Here is an 18,813-nt window from a genome sequence, read left to right on the forward strand (position 1 = left end):
TTCCAAAGTAACCCAGGAAAATGTCATTGGAATGCAATAAAATGAATCTTTAGATATCTCCAAGGAACTAAAAGTATTAAACTAAACTATTATTGTGATAATCTAGAACTGATAGGATATAGTGATACTGATTTTGCAGGAGATGATGATATAAAATCAACAACTGGTTATGTTTTCCTCTTAGGAGGAGCTGCAGTTTCATGGGCTAGTAAAAAGCAAGGTTGTGTTGCTAAGTTTACCATGGAGGCTGAATTCATTAAATGCAGTAATGCAGCATCAAAAGGTGCTTGGATCAAGAGATTCTTAGAAGAACTTAAACTGGAAGACCTACAATGTCATTCAACTTTGATATTCAGCGATAATGAAGCTACAATTCCGACTATAAAGAATGGTGAAATTGGTCCTAGGGGAAGACATATAGAGCTCCAATACAGATATTTATTTGATATCTACCAAAGGAAAGAAATCCAGGTAGAGTATGCGCCTTCAAAAGACATGCTAGTTTACTCATTCACTAAGCCTATTACAGGTGAAAATGAGGCACATGCAGAATATGGGTCTCAAAGGCTAGATGTCATCTCAGGCCTACATAGCCAAGTGGGAGATGTTAATCTGAGTGACCAGATGCCCTTGATTTACTATAACCTTGGTGTATAGACAAATCCTACGACCGATGGCATAGCCTACACCAATGGGTAAAAAATCATTGTCTCCTATCTATTGTTATTTTTTGTTACTTTGTAGGTTAAACAAACTAGTGCCATGTCAGCATATTGCTTGTTTGGTGTGGTCAAAGTTTGACAGGATAGCTATAGATTGTGGGCAAATAATCCTATCCTGTGGGACACTCGCCCCTTGATCCAAGAGGCTGAACAGGTCCAAGTGGTTGCTTTTATTCTCAGATTGGATAAGCTCTCTCCAACAGAAAGTTTTATAATGTTGTGTGCCAGAGGCTTCGATATAAATAGTGTCCTCTAGTGCTTCAGCACACACCCAAGGAGAAAACTTTCTCCTTGGACCATAGCCTGCTTCTATCATGCAATAGTGCTCTGATTTCATATTAGAGACTTCAGCAAGTGTCGTCGCCCATCTGATTCGTATTAGCTACTGTTACTGAGACTGTCAGTTTACTTGAACAAGTGTCATCAACCTATTTGGTTTGCAGGAGCTGCTATTACTAGGACTGTCAGATTGGCTAGCTTTTAATTTCCAATATTTGATCAGTTCCTTAGAATTGAAAGGCTTACACTTATTAGTGTTGCTGCTATTTCATTATTTTTTGTTTTTTTTATTCTATTAATTTTCTTTATTCTGTTGGGCTGCATATTTCATCAACCTTCGTCAGTTCAGCCCATCTTCTTGTCTGGGATAGGAATATGATAATTGTGTTTTGTTTCCGTTTCTATTAATGTCATGAACCAAAAAGAGGGGAAGGGGAAAAGGTAAGAAAAGAAAACTCATATTAGACATTAGAGATGGGCATATGTTGGTTGTTTCGTAATATTTGAATCCATTTAATAAATTCATGTCTTTTCTTATCTTTTTCATACTCATATTTGTTTCTCTTTATTTAATTCATAGTTATTCAAGATTCTTCTATGACAATGCCAATCCAAGAAAAATTATAAGAGAATAGGCGTAAGAAAAGAAGGGTAAGCCATTGCTCCCCACTCCCTCCCAAAAAACCTTCAATTTTTTATTTCATCTCTTGTTAACAAATAGCTTGCTTACGAATTGGGATCTGCTCCTCACCGAGCACTCCTCACAGCCACATCCCACTGTATATTGGGAACATCTCCCCATGAATAATATATACAAGTACGGGAGATGTTCCCATTGTGCAGCTAGGGCATGCTGTGAGGTCGATTTGAGGAGTGCCCTGTGAGGAGCAGATCCAAACTCTTTGCTTACCTACCTTCTTCTACAAGTCCTTGGTAACTGTAGTAGTACTTTATCATTTGACCTCTAAAGCATTCCTAAAACCTCAGAATACCTCTACAATGTGTTCCATACAACAATTTTTACATGACAAATTCAGTTATTTGTGTTGTCATTACTCCTCAGCATTTGATCCAAGGTTTTTAAAACCAAACCAGACACTGAATTGTTTTGGCCATTGGTTCCTGGGTCAAATGGTCCAACCGTCCTGTTCGAATGGGTGGACCATTTTGATTTAAAAAAAAAATAATTTAAAATAAAAATGGTCAAAACCGTTGTCCATTCGGTGGTTTGACCGCCCTGGTCAGCAGTCGCTAACCAAGTCAATTATTTTAGCCCAACAATGGTTTTAGGGTGAAACAGAACCAGTTCGTGGGTCAACTGGTCCAACCATCAGGTCTAGTCTGGTTTTCAAAACCATGATTTGATCACATGTCCCATGCCTCTGCTTGAATGCAGTGTTGTTCTTATCCATGAAACACTCCTCTCCTCAAGAAAAAAAAAAAGCACATTCCTTGCCGCTAGGGCTGTTCACGAGTCGGGTCGGGTCGGTTTATTGATGTTTTTCCAACCGGCCCGACCTGGTCGGGTTACCTAAAATTGAAACTGAAACCGACCTTATGTTAAACAAAACCGACTTGATCGGTTTGAGTCAGTTTGGGTTGGTTTTGGCTCTACTTAGTTGTGACTTAGTTGTTATTCAAGTATTCATTTCTGGCTCTATATTCCCGAAGGAAAGCAGCATTTCCTTAATGTTTTGTGGCCCATCCATGAATCCAATTGTGGAGGGAGCAGAGTTTGAGAGACAACTTAGTTAAGTAAGTTGTAATTAGGATAGAGACAACTTAGTTAATTAGGAACTAAGTAGGTTGTAACTACTAACTAGAAACTAACTACTAAGGCAGTTCGGTTCGAATTAGTTTCGGTTTTCACACATGAAAACCAAAACCGAACTGAATCATCAGTTTATGATTTTTTATAACCTGAAACCGACCAGTGCTAAAGAAAACCCGGCTGACTCGGGTTGGGTCAGTCCGGGTTGGTCGGTTTGATCGGATTGGGTCTTCTTATGAACAGCCCTATTTGCCGCTTCAATCATCACAGCAGCCTTTGCTAAGAGATGAACATGATCCATTTTCTGTTGTTAGAAGTGGGTGGGAATGAGTTCTTTCTCTGAGTCTAATCTAAGGATGGGAGGGAGTTCATTGGAATGACTACACTCGATTAAGGTTGCTTTGAGGTGCGGATACATAAATACTAAGATAGAGCAAATATTTAGTGGGAGGTTGCTGCTATACTTTCTACGTAGTATGTTGAATAATCCTAGAAAACAATCTAGTTGCGCCATTTCAAGTGCATGGTAACAGTTACAGAAGCTTCTACTTTATTTCTAAATGAATTTTGTGAACAAAACAAACTATTAACCATTTTTTTTTCAGTGACAAAAAGCACAATTGGATAGTTTTATCTAGTTAGCCAATTAATAACTTGACAAAAAGCAAGGTTCAATGCACAATTAGAGGTGTAAATGGAGTGTGCAGCCCGTGGCCCGGCATGGCACGGCATGATTGTGGGTGCCATGCCTTCCATGGCCCACGTGCCAACACGACCTATTTTATATATATATATATATATATATATATATATATATATATATATATATATATATATATATAACTTTGTTTTCAATTTTATTATACTATTTCATTTTATTATTGTATATTGTATACATTAAAATTTTTATAAAATAAAACTTTAAGACTTTTTTTTTATTTTTTGTCTATTTTATTAATTTATTTTAAATCTTTTATTATTTTTTCAAATTTTTAAAAAATATACCTCTCATGGCTTAGCCTGGTCTATGGCTCGGCCTACGACACAGGACAGTACGAGCTCGTGTGAGCTCGAAGCATGGGCTGTGCCGGACCAGCCTCCTGAAATATCCCAAGGGAGGGAAGCACATCCCAATCACAATATAAAAAATTTTGTATTGTGCAATTTAAAGGGGTTATACTCTTATATTAAGGGGTGGAGCCAGGAAATTTTTATAAGGGGGCCAAAACCTAAATGAAGTATGGATAGACCTATAGGGACCAACCATTGAGGTGGAGAGTGTGGGGAGGGGAAAATTTACATAGAAAGCTGTATTATAGTGGAGATTTTCTGAACTATAGAGGGGGCCATGGCTCCCCTAGGTCCCCCTGGCTCCGCCTCTGATTATATTGTTATTGTTGTTATTGTTATTATTATTTTTAATTTCAAAATTTGAGTGAAGAGATCTCCTGGACCAAAAGTGATCAGATATCCTAATTCATAGTATTTACTATTTTGCATATTGATGAATTCAAAATTCGATAGTATTATATGATACACACCACTAGATATTTTGAACCTTGACAATAATGCAAGGTGAGTAGCCTAAAGAAAAATGGTTATTCATTAGGTTATTGAAATTGAAGCTATTATCACCACTTCATCAATCTCATCTTCAATCCGGGATATGTAGTTCCAAATTACTTTCTTTCAACTTATATAAAATACGTCTGGTTCAGATAACATGCACAAGTTGAATCCCATCTCCACCTTTCAATTTTTAACAAGTATCAACTTTCTTATTTGTCCAAGTAATTGATAAAGAAGTTAAAATAAGATTATCATCATAATCATTGTCATATAAGCCTATGTCTCAATTATATGGGGTTGGATATTGGAGTGTCAATGGTATTCAAAAATCTGATTTTAAATTTGAGATTCGGCATAATCGAATCGAATTCGGATAATTCAAATATATAATTGGTCGAATTTGGATATCCTATTCATATCAAATAGTTAATCGGATTCAAATTTGAATATGACCCAATTTGATTCAATAAATATCTAAAACCAACCGATTATTTAATTCTTGCATATAATATATAAATTATTTAAAAATTTTGTATAATTAATATAAAATAATTAAGTTATGTAAATAATTTATATATTTATATACTTCATATAAATAAAGTATTTATTTTATACATTTATTAATTACCTAAAATAATCAATTGGTCAAATTTGAATCGAATTCGAATATTACTTTTCAATATCCGTTGGATATTGGATTCAAATTTGGATATTGCCTAATTCGGTTCAAATTCGATCCGTTCACACCCCAATTGGCTTCACGAAAATGTAAAAAGGAAAAGAAAAATGTTATCTTAATATGCATTTTTCTGCCAAATAAATATGTTTTCTCTGCTTGATAAATAAAAAATAATAGTTAAAATCTGGTCAAATTTTTATATTTTTATATTTGATTTCTTTTATTGACAAAGGAAAGAGGTAAAGAAGTTTCATATGGAACAAAACATGGAGTTGACACCCATTAAGGGGGTGTTTGCCAATATGTATGATTTTGACAGTTGCCATGTCAACAAGAAAAGATGTGGCAGCTATTTGTTTTGAAAAATAAAATCACACATACTTTCATGAAACACCCCCGAATTGAAAAAAATAATCATTGAAATTTATTTTTTTAATATAAAAAAGTAGAGATGATTTATGTTTTTCTACCAAACAGTAGTTTATGTTTATACCTCCAAATCTCATTTTAGTTCCCAAAGCCATAAAACTCTAAATATTGACTACCATGAATCTCTTTATTTAAGGTCATATATCCACGCAACGCATCAGGGTAGGATTTAACAAAGGCCCTTGCATGGGTGAATGATGTGTTTATTTATCATCAGATTGGAATTTCAGTTTATAAGAGAACTCTCTCATTTCTCTCTAAGAAAATTGTACTCCCAAATTTTTATTCATAATAGAGAGACAAAGTCTTTTAACATATCGATATGTCCAATACCTTCAAGTGGGTGTCGGTGTGTATCAAATGATTGATATAATTGATACCTTTTTTTTATTTATTTTATAGACATTAAAAGGTCCCACATATATATTTAAGGTCCCACATATATACACCAATATCAATATTTTAATTCTTGCATCTAATTGAAACTTATGCCCACCATTGTAATAGGATTGGCTCTTGAGGGAACGTGTCTTACAACACATCCCAATGCACAATTGCGATGTGCTATGGGACATGTGTGGGGTGTGCTATCATGGAGCCAACCCAAACTCCACCAAACCCACTTTATATTCAACTTCTACCTTCGGAGGTAGAACAACTAATGGGACTGGATTGGCCAAAGATAAAATCATACACAATTAGTTGGGTGACCTATCACGAGCGGACATGTTAGTGTTTTGTATATAGGCCCACTATAAACCCGTGACCCGATCCGATAATCTTGAATTTGTATGAGGTAAATGTCATATCGGATCGGGTTCAGATGGTAGAAGTAGAATCTGATTAAAAATCAGATCGAGCTTGGATTCATCCCATCTGATCCGATAAAAATCTGAGTCCGATGTGTTTATAAATATAAATATATTTTATATTATATTTTTTATTCATTAATGGAATAGATAAAATTTCGTAGGAGTAAATGAGGAAATCTGTTCCTCAAACCCCCAGTCGGCCGGTCCTAAAATCTTAAACCCTCACTCGACACTTCAACAGTCAACATTTTCTTCTCACCTATCCTCTCTTGCTGTCACCTAATTCACCTTCCCATTTGTCAAGTTGATGTTGTTCTCTCCTCTCTCAGCTCTTACTCTCTACAGCAACCAAGTTGTCATCCCATTTTTTTTCTCGTCACCGTCATTCTTTTCTCGCCTAAGTTCTCTTCTTGACCATAGATCTCTCATGCATCGTTTTCTTCTTGACTATAGGTTTTCATTTCTTCTAAATAAAATATAGATTATTTCAAGATTTTTGAAATAAAAATTTAAATTTTACAGATTACAAAATTGTTTCAAAACTTTTGAGTAAGAATTACCGATTATAGATTTTGTTTTAATGATATTACATTCAGCAATTGTGACCATTCAACTGCTGAAATAGGTAGATTTAGTTGGAGTTGGATTAAAATCCAAAAAATCTGATCAGATTCAAACCCGGATTCCCTACACATAAGGATTTCAGGTTAGAATCAGATGCATCCAACAACATGTGAAATCGAACTTAGAATTTAGATGAATCCCATTTGATGACAGGCCTATTTGTGTGCATAACATGCAAGTAGGGGAGGACACGAGTCAAGCCGAGCCGAATAATTGAGTATTCAAGCTCGGTTGATAGAAAACCGCAAGGCTCAAGCTCGATTTGAATCAGAAATGGATGCTCAAGTTTGGCTCGAGTACAGAATGTATGTGTTCGAGCTTGATTCGGCTCGAGCTCGATAATGAACCAAGTTCAAACTCAAGCGAATTCGAGATTTATGAAACACTGTTTGGAAAAATAACACTTTTGAAAAAAATAAATAAATTCTGTAATCACTCTTTTATCTCTTCCTCTTTTCTTACAAAACAACTAAGTTTGCAAAAATGAAGGGTTTTAGGCGGTTTTCTACAACAATAATTGATGGAGCGCAATCCGGCCGGTCTTAGCTGTCAACAAACTCGCCTCTGAGCTGGAGCGTCGGGGAGCCTGAAACGGGAAAGAAGAGAGCTCCGGGGGAACCCGGAGTGATAACTCCGAATCTCAAGTTAATAATCTCTCAAAGGCAGAGTGTAGACCAGATAGCGCAAAGTTCACACATCTTGTTTGTTGGGGGCAGCGAGTTCTTATAATCACTTCGCGCACTCACTCCGAGGCCCTTGTCAGGTCAGTATGATTACACTTGCGTCCGTCAATTCGGCCGTTGTCCTTTCTGCTGGGATAGAACTGCCACTGCCTAACCGTCTCTCTAACTGGAGATGGCGGTGTCAGGTGGCTGTTTTAGAGTGCGGCCGTCAAGCATCAGATCCCAAGTCAGTCGGGTGCGGCACCCTCGGGTACGGACTTCCTCAGTGTCAGGCATGGTATGACTTGTTTGGTTTTGGTGCCCAGACGGTGATGCAGAGTGGTGAACGAGGCGAAGTCTTGAGTTCGGAGGTATGTATAGGGCGGGCCAGTTCAGTGAGGTGTATCCCGAACTGCTACAAGGTTGGCCAGTTCGGCAAGGTATATCCCGAACTGATAAGGTAGGCCATTTCGGCGTGTATCCCGAACTGTTTACTAGGTTGGCCAGTTCGTCGAGGTGTATCCCGAACTGTTACAAAGTCGGCCAGTTCGGCGGGGTGTATCCCGAACTGTTACAAGGTCGGCCAGTTTGGCAAGGTATATCCCGAATTGTTACAAGGTTGGCCAGTTCGACGAGGTGTATTCCGAACAGTTACAAGATTGGCCAGTTCGGCGAGGTGTATCCCGAACTGTTACAAGGTAGGCCAGCTCGGATTACTTTCTGGTTTGGGGCCAAGGGTGAGTTCGGGCCCCCAGTAGGGAGTTCGGTCTGTTGGTGTCCCCTTGGTGTTCGCGCTTTAGGCTTGCTTTTGTGCCGAGCTGTTGTCTTTGCCACGTGTCGCATAACTGTGAGGTCGGGCCAAATCTTCCTTCATCAATTGCCCCCCACTCCTCGTGCCAAGGGTCTTGCCCTGGTGCGGGGAGTTTTGCGAGGGGGTAGGTGGATTTGTCCCGTCCTTTGAATCTTGACTGCGCAAGTTGCTTTGGCGAGGGTTCTTCGGTTTTTGAGAAGGCGGGAAACTGATGGCGCATTTTGAATTTCAAAAATTCGCGCCACTGGGACGTGACAGCAGGTCAGAAAAAGGCGTGCCACTGCTAGACGTGCGCTGGCATTTGTCAGGGAGACGTGCAGCGTGGTCAGTTTCAGAAAGGCGTGCGTCAGCGCGACGTCGGTTTCAAAAAGATGTGCGCTGACGTTTTGCTTTTTTCAGAAAGACATGCGCCAATCACGTCTCGACCTCAGGGGACATGCGGTCAGTGCAAATGTGGGCCGTCGGATCGTCTTTGATCTGCACGGTCGGTTCTTGGTTACTGTAGCTATAAATAGTGGGGGACCCAGTCGATTTGTCACTTCTGCGGTTTGCCTATTGAGCTCGCGTCTAGGCTGGTTACATAGCCTCCAAGGTTTTTTGGCTTGTTCCCGTCTCCAGAGCCTTCAAAACTTTCTTCCGGTGAGTACTTTCCTAAATCCACCTCCTTTCCTCAATATCTAGCTTTGATAGCTCAGACGACTCTTCAAGTAGGACTGACGTAGGTTCTACAAACCGAGCTGTATCCCCCGACTGCCTCAGTGATCCTGAGGTGGAACCCGAGGACTATGAACCAGTAGGCCGAGCCGCTTCGGGCAGTTTGGCGTCTACCTCTCGTCGAGGTCGGATGCTAGACAGGTTTGGTCCCTCGACCATGACGCCTGAGGGGCTTCAATCTATACTTGTGTCTTACAATCTGCCTAGGGGGTATACATATTTTATTCCTTCGGGTAGCTTTCCTTGGGAACACGGTCATGATGGCATCGTGATTTTTCGAGAGCAGCTTGTTGCGGGGTTGCGACTTCCTTTCCACCCCCTTCTCGTCGAAGTCATAAACCACTTTGGTGTCACCATTGGCCAACTTCATCCGAACTCTATTCGGAACCTGGTGAGGACAGTCTCCCTTTTTTGCAAGCAGAATTTCCCTTTAGGCTTAGAGATATTCTCCTCCATCTTGATGCTCAAGAGACAGGCGGGTTCTCTTCTTGGGGGAAGACGGGCGTATTACCTTTCTCCTCGCCCGGGCTTTAAGCTTATGCACGATCTTCCTAATAAAGTCTCGGCGTGGAAACGAGACTACTTCGGTGTGCAAAGTGCACAAGGATGGCCCTTTCAGACTGGGTGGGGTGAGGCCACTCCTGATTCAAGTGTTACTCTCGACAAAGAGACTGTGAAGGGCCTCCGGCAATGGGCACGGCTAGGTTTGAAGTGCCATTACTACTTAACGGAGGCCAAGCTTATTGCGGCCGGCCTAAGTTCGGGTAGGTTTCTAGTTCCGCGGTTTCTTGTTGCTTTGTTCCTTTATTTTTTCTGATGTCGAACTCGTTTTTGCAGGTGTGATGGACGCGGAGAGAACTCATGGGGGTCGTCTGTTTCAAGGTATGAAGAGGAGGAAGTGGGTCGCCAAGCGAACTCGTACCGAGCTGCCCCCGGAAGAGGAGCCTCAAGTTCCAGACAACACACTGGATCTGCCCAGGGAGCTCGAGGTGACTCCACCGATGCATGAAGCTGTCGGGGCGCCTTACGCTGAGACCACTTATACGGGCGCTCCTGCATACTCAAGTGCTCCTGCTCACTCTGGGTCCGCTCATATGCGAGCTGGGCCCTCAGGTTCGGGAGCTCAAGGGGAGTTCAGGAGCGTGTTGACGCCGAACTACGCTCTTCAAAAGAGTAGGGAGGCTACTTTCCCTGAGGAGATCGCGGCGTGGACCGATCTTCCTTTGAACCAGGTCGCCTGCCGCGCCATAACTCATGCTATGGTGGTAAGTCAGATTTCGTCTGCCTTTTTCATTTTCTGTCGCTTTTGCTGTCATTGCTCACATGTTTCTTTTGGTAGGTGAATTCTTCAATTCATGCCTTAGCAGCCCAAGTGGAGAGGAGCTCGCGACAGGCGTGAGTTGCTGAGGTTGCCGCTCATGCTGCTGAAGAGGCTTTCCGTGCTGCAGAGGCGAATACCCGAGCTGCTGAGGCGGCCGCTTATGCTGCCGAAGAGGCTGCTCGCGTCGCAATGGTCAGGCAGGTGAGGTCTCAGCGTGATGCCGAGGCCATGGGGGTCGTCAAGCACATGGCAGACTTAAAGTTGGATTTGCAGCATCAAGTCGAATATCTTCAGGAGGACATCAGGGAGAAAACGCTGATTTTTCCCAAGGCATTGAAGACGCAAAGAAGAAGGCCGTTGAAGACTACATTGCCTCTTCGTGTTTTGACAATCTGATGGTGGATTCTTACAGGAGGGGGTTCAAACTAAGCCGGTGGATGATCCAGAACACGTACCCCGACCTTGATGTTAGTGCCATATCCACTTCGCATATAACTCAGGAGATGGCCAATGCTGCCGATGGCGAGTCGGACTCTGAAGGAGAGGCAGGGCCTTCGGGTGTTGTTGAAGTGCCTTCTGATGGCGAAGAAGTAGCTCCGGGCATGTAACAAATTTTTTTTTTGTAAGTGCCTTCTGATGGCCAATGTAATGTTTCTTGCAACGGAATAGATAATCTTTTTGCCCACATGTTCCTTTTTCCCGAACTGTTTCTTTGTCGAGCTAATAATATGCCCTTTTCATTGCTTATTTACGCCGATGTTCCTCTTGGCTCTACATCGTGGCCCATAGGACCTGATTTCATCCACTTCGTTTGGCGGTTTATAGGTAGTATCGCCTTAAGTTCACGATGTTCCACGCTCAAGGTACTTGTTTGCCTTCCAAGGTTTCGAGCTCGTATGCACCCCCGAACACTCTCTTTACTTTATAGGGCCCTTCCCAGTTTGGTCCAAGTTTGCCCACGCCGGGTTCGGGCACCATAATCTTACGAAGGACCAAGTTGCCGACTTGGAAGCTTCGTTGCTTTACTCTGGCATTGTAGTAGCGAGCTACCTGCTGCTGGTAGGCCGCAGTCCGGATATGCGCGAGGTCCCTTACCTCGTCCAGTAGGTCAAGGTTGGTACGTAACTCATCTCCGTTTGTCCGATTGTCGTACGTTTCTAGTCGCAATGTTGGTACTTCGATTTCCTCCGGGATCACTACTTCAGTGCCGTAGGTGAGGTTGAAGGGGGTTTCTCTCGTGGCGGTTTTTTCTGTAGTTCGGTGAACCCACAAGACACTTGGTAGCTCTTCGGCCCACAGTCCCTTAGCTCGATCCAGACGTGCTTTCAGTCCGCGCAGGATGTCTCTGTTCATTACTTCTGTCTGACCATTTGCCTGCGGGTGTGCGACTGAGGTGAAGTTTTGCCGAATCCCCATGTTCTGGCACCACTCTTGGAACTTGATATCCTCGAACTGTTTGTCGTTGTCGAAAATTAGTACCCGAGGTAACCCGAAGTGACATACTATGTTCTTTCAAAAGAAGTTCTGTATGTTCCGGGCCGTAACAGTTGCCAGAGGTTCGACTTCTATTCACTTCGTGAAGTAATCTACTGCAACAACTATGAATTTTCTTCTGCCTGTTGCTGGCGGGAATGGTCCTAGGAGGTCGATGCCCCATTGTGCAAAGGGCCACGGGCTGGCAAGGTATTTTAGGTCAGAAGCAGGCTGATGGTGGATATTGGCGTGTTTCTGACACTTGTCGCATTTTCTGACGAGCTCGACGGCTTCTGCCTTCATCGTTGGCCAGTAGTATCCTTGTCGAAGTGCTTTTTGGGCGAGTGCTCTGACCCCCAAGTGTCCGCCGCACAGGCCTTCGTGAGTGTCGCGGAGTACGAACTCGGCTTCGGCAGGTCGCAGGCAACACAAGTAGGGGAGTGTGTAGGACCGTTGGTATAATCGTTCGTCTATTATGACGTATTTGGCTGCCTGGCGCTGCACCCTCTTGGCTGCATTGCGTTCTGCAGGGAGGGTTTCGTCTATCAGGAAGCTCGCGAGTGCGTCGATCCAGCTCGGCTCTGCTTCGATGACGAGAGCGACCTCCTCTGCCCCCCCGAGAATACTAGGCCGAGGTAAATCCTCTATGTACACGGTTCTCACGTTGTTGTGACTTGTGCTGGCTAACCGGGACAGAGCGTCAGCCTCAGTGTTCTCTGACCTCGGGATTTTCCTGATAAAGTGTGACTGGAAGTTGAGCAGGGTCTCTTTTACTTTCGCCTAATATGCGATCATGGAGAGCTCGCGTGCTTCATACTTGTCCGTAACTTGGTTGACTACGAGCTGGGAATCGCAACAGATGACCAAGTGCTTTGCCTTTACCTTTCGCGCTAAGTTCAGCGCGGCTATTAGTGCTTCGTACTCTGCCTCATTGTTGGATGTCGCGAACTCAAAGCGTAGTGCGTATTCTAATTTTGTGCCGCCCGGGCCTTATAAGACTATTCCAGCCCCGCTGCCTTGCTGGTTCGAGGAACCATCCACGTGAAGGATCCAGGGCTCCTCATCCCAGTTCGTGTTTCGCCTGACCAGGAGAGATGCCACACTGGCTGCTACTTCATGGGGTTCAGACTCTATTGGCTCGGGAGCTCTGGGTTCACCCGAACTAGGGACCTCGGGCTCGACCTATAGGGCTTCGTTGCTGAAAGTGCACTCGGCGATAAAATCTGCCAGAGCTTGGGCCTTAATTGCGGTCCGGGGTTTGTACTAGAGATCGTACTCGCTGAGTTCGATGGCGCATTTCGTCAGCCTATCGGAGACCTCGGGCTTCAGCAAAACTTGTCTTAGGGGTTTGTCGGTTAAGACGACGACGGTGTGAGCTTGGAAGTACGGGCGGAGTTTCTGATCTGACATCACTAGTGCGTAGGCAATTTTTTCTATCTATAGGTACCTTGTTTTTGCTCCCTGCAGAATTTTACTAACATAATAGATGAGCCGCTGGACCCGATCTACTTGCTTTACTAATACCGAACTGATCACTTCGTCGCTCACCGAGAGGTACAGTTCTAGGACTTCGCCCTCCTCGGGTCTGGATAAGGTTGGTACGGTGGCGAGGTAAGTCTTTAGCTCGTCGAATTCAAGCTGGCAATCTCGGGTCCATTCAAACCCTTTGCCCTTGATTGCCTTGAAGAAAGGCAGGCAGCGGTCTGCCGAGTTGGACATGAAGCGGCTCAAAGCGGCTATGCGGCCGTTTAGCCTTTGAACTTCTTTTACTTTCCGAGGTGGTCTCATATCAAGTATGGCCTTTATTTTGTCCGAGTTGGCTTCAATGCCGCGCTGGTTGACAATGTACCCTAGGAACTTACCCGAGGCGACACCAAATACACACTTGTTTGGGTTTAGTCTCATGTTATACTGACGCAGAATTTGGAAGACAGAATCCAAGTCTCTTATTAATTCTCGCGAAAACTGTGTTTTGACGACCATGTCGTCTACATAACATTCGATTTTCGTGCCAATTAAAGGCCGAAAAAGTTTATTTACAAGTTTTTGAAAGGTCGCACCAGCATTCTTTAGCCCGAAGGGCATGACCTTGTAACAGTACAGGCCAAACTCGGTAATGAAGCTGGTTTTTTCTTGGTCAGACTGGTCCATCTTAATCTGGTTGTAGCCTGAGTAGGCATCCAGGAAGCTTAGCAGCTCGTGTCCCGAGGTCGCGTCCACGAGGCGGTCAATTCGGGGTAGGGGGAAGCAATCTTTTGGGCAAGCTCGTTTCAGTTCGGTGTAGTCGACGCACATGCGCCACTTGCCGTTAGCTTTTTTCACCAGCACTGGGTTGGCTACCCAGCTCGGGTAATGAACTTCCCTTATGAAGTCCACTGCGAGGAGCTTTTCGACTTCGTCGTCGACCGCCCTCCAGCGCTCCGGGGCTAAGTTGCGTTTCTTCTGTCTAATGGGTCTGACTACAATGTCAGTGTTAAGCTTGTGAGTTATGAGGTCAGGGTCAATACCGGGCATATCTGCCGTGGACCATGCAAAAATATTTAAATTTTGGAGTAAGAAACTCACCAATTCAATTCGCAAAGGCTCCTTGACGGAGGATCCGATCTGTAGAGTTCGCGTCGAATCTGTAGCCGAGGTCGGGACTGCGACTGTTTCCTCAGTGGGCGAAGCTCGTTCCTCGCCCTGCTCCGCAGGTCGCTCTAGTTCGAGGTCATCGGCTGCCTTGTTTTTTCCCTTTAGGGCAACAACATAGCATTTGTGGGACTCGAGTTGGTCGCCCCGCGCTACCCCCACACCGAAGTCCGTGGGGAACTTCATTGCCAGATAATAGGTGGAGACCACTGCACGCAGAATATGCGTAATTGGTCGCCCTATTATGGCGTTGTATGGGGAGGGGGTTGCGACCACCAGGAAATCGTGGTTGAGTCTTACCGCGCACGGCCATGTGCCAACTTCCACAGGTACTGTTATTTTTCCCAAGGGCCTGACTTCCTCTCCCACAGGTACTCGGGTAGCACACGAGTAGCAGTTCGGCGACTTCGCCGGTGCCTTCTTTGAGTGGGCCTAGTGCTGGCGTTGCTTGCCTTCGTGTTGCCGAGCTCGATGGGCCTGGGTTGCTGGCCTGCTGCTAAGGCGCTGAAGCGGTTCTACATGAGTGGGAACTCGGGCTTGGAGCACCGAGGTGACTTTGTTGGCGAGGTTCTTGACCCACCCGTGGGCTGCGAGGCGGGGGTGATCTTTCTTTGCTTTCGGCCCGGGGATGAGGCCTGACTGTTAGGGGGGTTTTGCGGTCGGGAAGCCTCTCCTTGGTGAGGTCGTTCACCTTGGGGGGAGGCCTTGACCGGCTTTGAAACAGGGTGCCGGAGGGGGGGAGCGGCTGGTTCAATGGTAGCTGAGGGAATTGTTGTTGATAATGGTGTTGGGAGAGGTGGTGCAACACCTGGTGTTGCTGGAGTTGGTGCTGCTGGAACTGCTACATTTGGGCCTGAATTGCCCGCATGCATTGCATCAGATCATCTATCTGGTTTTGGCGGGCTGCCAGTGGGACAACAGTTGGTTCCGCGAAATTCGTTTCGATGGGTAGTGGGAGAGGTGCCACCGCGTGTGGCACATTCAAGCTTGGGATCCCATCCACTGAAAGGGGGATGGTGAACTGCCCAATGCACACCACCGGAGCATGAAGTTGATCTCCGGTAGTGGTTGTTTCGGTTCCACGTCCGGCACTGCTAGAGGAGGCCATTTAAGTGTTGGAGTTTCTGAAATGAGGGTAGGTAGAAGAGATTTAGAGGGAGGCTTTTAGAAGCTAGTTCCCATAGACGGCGCCAATTGATGGAGCGCAATCCGGTCAGTCTTAGCTATCAACGAACTCGCCTCTGAGCTGGAGCGTCGGGGAGCCTGAAACAGGAAAGAAGAGAGCTCCGGGGGGAACCCGGTGTGATAACTCCGAAGCTCAAGTCAGTAATTTCTTAAAGGCAGAGTGTAGACCAGATAGCGCAAAGTTCACACATCTTGTTTGTTGGGGGCAGGGGGTTCTTATAATCACTTCGCGCACTCGCTCCGAGGCCCTTGTCAGGTCGGGTATGATTACTCTTGCGTCCGTCAATTCGGTCGTCGTCCTTTCTGCTGGGACAGAACCGCCACTGCCTAACCGTCTCTCTAACTGGAGATGGCGATGTCAGGTGGCGGTGGCAGGTGGCTGTTTTAGAGTGCGGCCGTCAAGCGTCAGATCCCAAGTCAGTCGGGTGCGGCGCCCTCGGGTACAGACTTCCTCAGTGTCAAGCATGGTACGACTTGTTTGGTTTTGGTGACAAGACGGTGATGCGGAGTGGTGAACGAGGCGAAGTCTTGAGTTCGAAGGTATGTATAGGGCGGGCCAGTTCGGTGAGGTGTATCCCAAACTGCTACAAGGTTGGCCAGTTCGGCGAGGTATATCCCGAACTGATAAGGTAGGCCAGTTTGGCGTGTATCCCGAACTGTTTACCAGGTTGGCTAGTTCGTCGAAGTATATCCCGAACTGTTACAAGGTTGGCCAGTTCGGCAAGGTGTATTCCGAACTGTTACAAGATTGGCCAGTTAGGCGAGATGTATCCCAAACTGTTACAAGGTAGGACAGCTCGGATTACTTTCTGGTTTGTGGCCAAGGGTGAGTTTGGGCCCCCAGTAGGGAGTTCGGTCCGTTGGTGTCCCCTTGGTGTTCGCGCTTTAGGCTTGCTTTTGTGCCGAGCTGTTGTCTTTGCCACGTATCGCATAACTATAAGATCGAGCCAAATCTTCTTTCATCAATAATGTTTTTTATTTATTTGTTATTGAAATCACCACATCAACAAAAAAAAATGTTCTAGAACTGTATTTCTGTTTTGAGAAGCAAAACAAAATGAAAAGAACTAAAGAAGACGAAAGGAAACCTAATATGTCCTTGCCCTTGTACCAATTCAGTGTGAGTCCGAGTGTTGCGAGAGGTTGGATAAGTGGAGAGGCTGCGGCCTATGGCTAAGAGTCTGCGATCTACGAGCTATGGCTGCGACCTGCGACTTGCGAGTTTGGAGTCTCTGGACTACGATTGCGAGCTTCAGTTGAGAGCTGAGAGGAGAGGAGAGGAGAGACGAGAGACATGGCTATGGTGGTGGTGACCGGTGAGAGGCTGAGGCCTGACTGCTTGAGAGCTTGAGAGTTGAGAGGAGACTCGGAGAGGAGAGACAAGAGAATAGAGAGGACAGAGAGGAGAGGAGAGGTGAGAGGTGGAGCTGTGGTGGTGGTGAGTCTGGTGACCGGTGAGAGGCTAAAGCTTGAGTGCTTGACCATCGGAGAAGAGAGACGAGAGAGTAGAGGCCAAAGAGAAAGAGGACAAAGATGAGAAAGAGCACTGAACTTTCGAAGGGTTTGGTTAGGTAGAAGGGTTTTTGGTTTCTGAAATTGTACCGTGTATAAGGGACTATCATTATAAAATAGTTTCAAAAATAAAATTTCTTGAAAAGGTATAATATATCTATATATTTATATATATATATATATATATATGAAAATATAAATTATGCCGAATTTCAAAATACTTGGCCTCCGCTCGATTACTATATGAATATGGTATAAAGCTCGAAGCTCAATTTGAGCCGAACCGAGCCGAGCTCGAATGACTCGTGAAAATTTTGACTCGTGTCCACCCCTACGTGCAAGTGTTCCACCTCTGATAGATTGCCTAGTCTATTTATTGTGGGATCAAATTTGTTGCCATTAGGGGCCATAGTGTAGCATATGATACCCCTCCCCCCTCAAGAAAATTTGCTATAATTATTTAGAATTTCACCAAAATTAACTAGTTATTTGTCTTTGTACTTTCTATAAAACTAAAAAAATATATATTTTTACTATTTATATTTATTTTATTTAATTAACCATTTATGTATTTAAGTTCTGAACAACATATAAGTCCTAAAAGAGTAAGCTTCATTCCTCGTAAAAGGTAAAAGGAATATAAATTAACCCTTTCTTATTTTTATTCATAACTAATAAAAACTTTAGAACCAGGGAAAATTAATGAAATAAGTTTTTAGCCATTTATAGTTATAGGAAAATTGAAATCACATTTTTTTTCCTATAACCCCCCCTTTCTTTTTTCCCCTCACACATTTATTTATTCTGCAATTTCATAGATAAGGAATAAGCTATGAGGTGAAGTCGTTGAGTGCTATTCTACAACAATTAGGGTGAGCAAGAAAAACCGAAAAACCAAATTGAAAATTCAGTTAATTGAACCGATCGGTTTGATATTTTTAAAAATCAAAAGTATCAATTCAATTTTGGTTAACCAATATAGAAAATCGACAATTAACTGAATCGACTTGTATACATATATTTCTATATATCTTATATATATTATATATTTTACACTTTTGATATTTTATAAATTAATAAATATACATTATATATAAATGTATTTATAATATATAATATATTATTTAAAATACAATATTATATTTATTTTTATTTTTTATTATATATTTATATTTTAATAATATATTATAAATATAAAAAACCAAAAAATCGACGAGCCAAACTGATGGTTAGCTGACCGGTATTTCAATTCGCTTTCAGTTACCAATTTTCCATAAACCGATAATACCGGTTCGGTTTAAAAAATAGGCCCAGGTTCGATTAACCGAACCGTGAGCACGCCTAACAGCAACAGCAACCGGTAGATCTCAGAGGTAGGTGGATCAGATCAAATCCAGTCCCAATGTACATGTGGGCCCGATTATAGACGGTAAGATTGGTAAAGCTGAAAGAACCCCTATACCCTGTTTCACAACTCATCCAATCGACCGAACCTTCTTAACCATCGGGGCCGTCCAATTGATGGTTCGTCACTTCTTTCACGTCAAAGGTGGGACAAAATGGACGGATAGGATCAATCCTCTTTGTTGCTTATAAGGTATCTCCTCAGAGTCAGAGGG

This window comes from Nelumbo lutea, chromosome 4 (assembly GCF_056320005.1).
Source record: "Nelumbo lutea isolate HS-2025 chromosome 4, American lotus-T2T, whole genome shotgun sequence".
NCBI lineage: Eukaryota > Viridiplantae > Streptophyta > Magnoliopsida > Proteales > Nelumbonaceae > Nelumbo > Nelumbo lutea.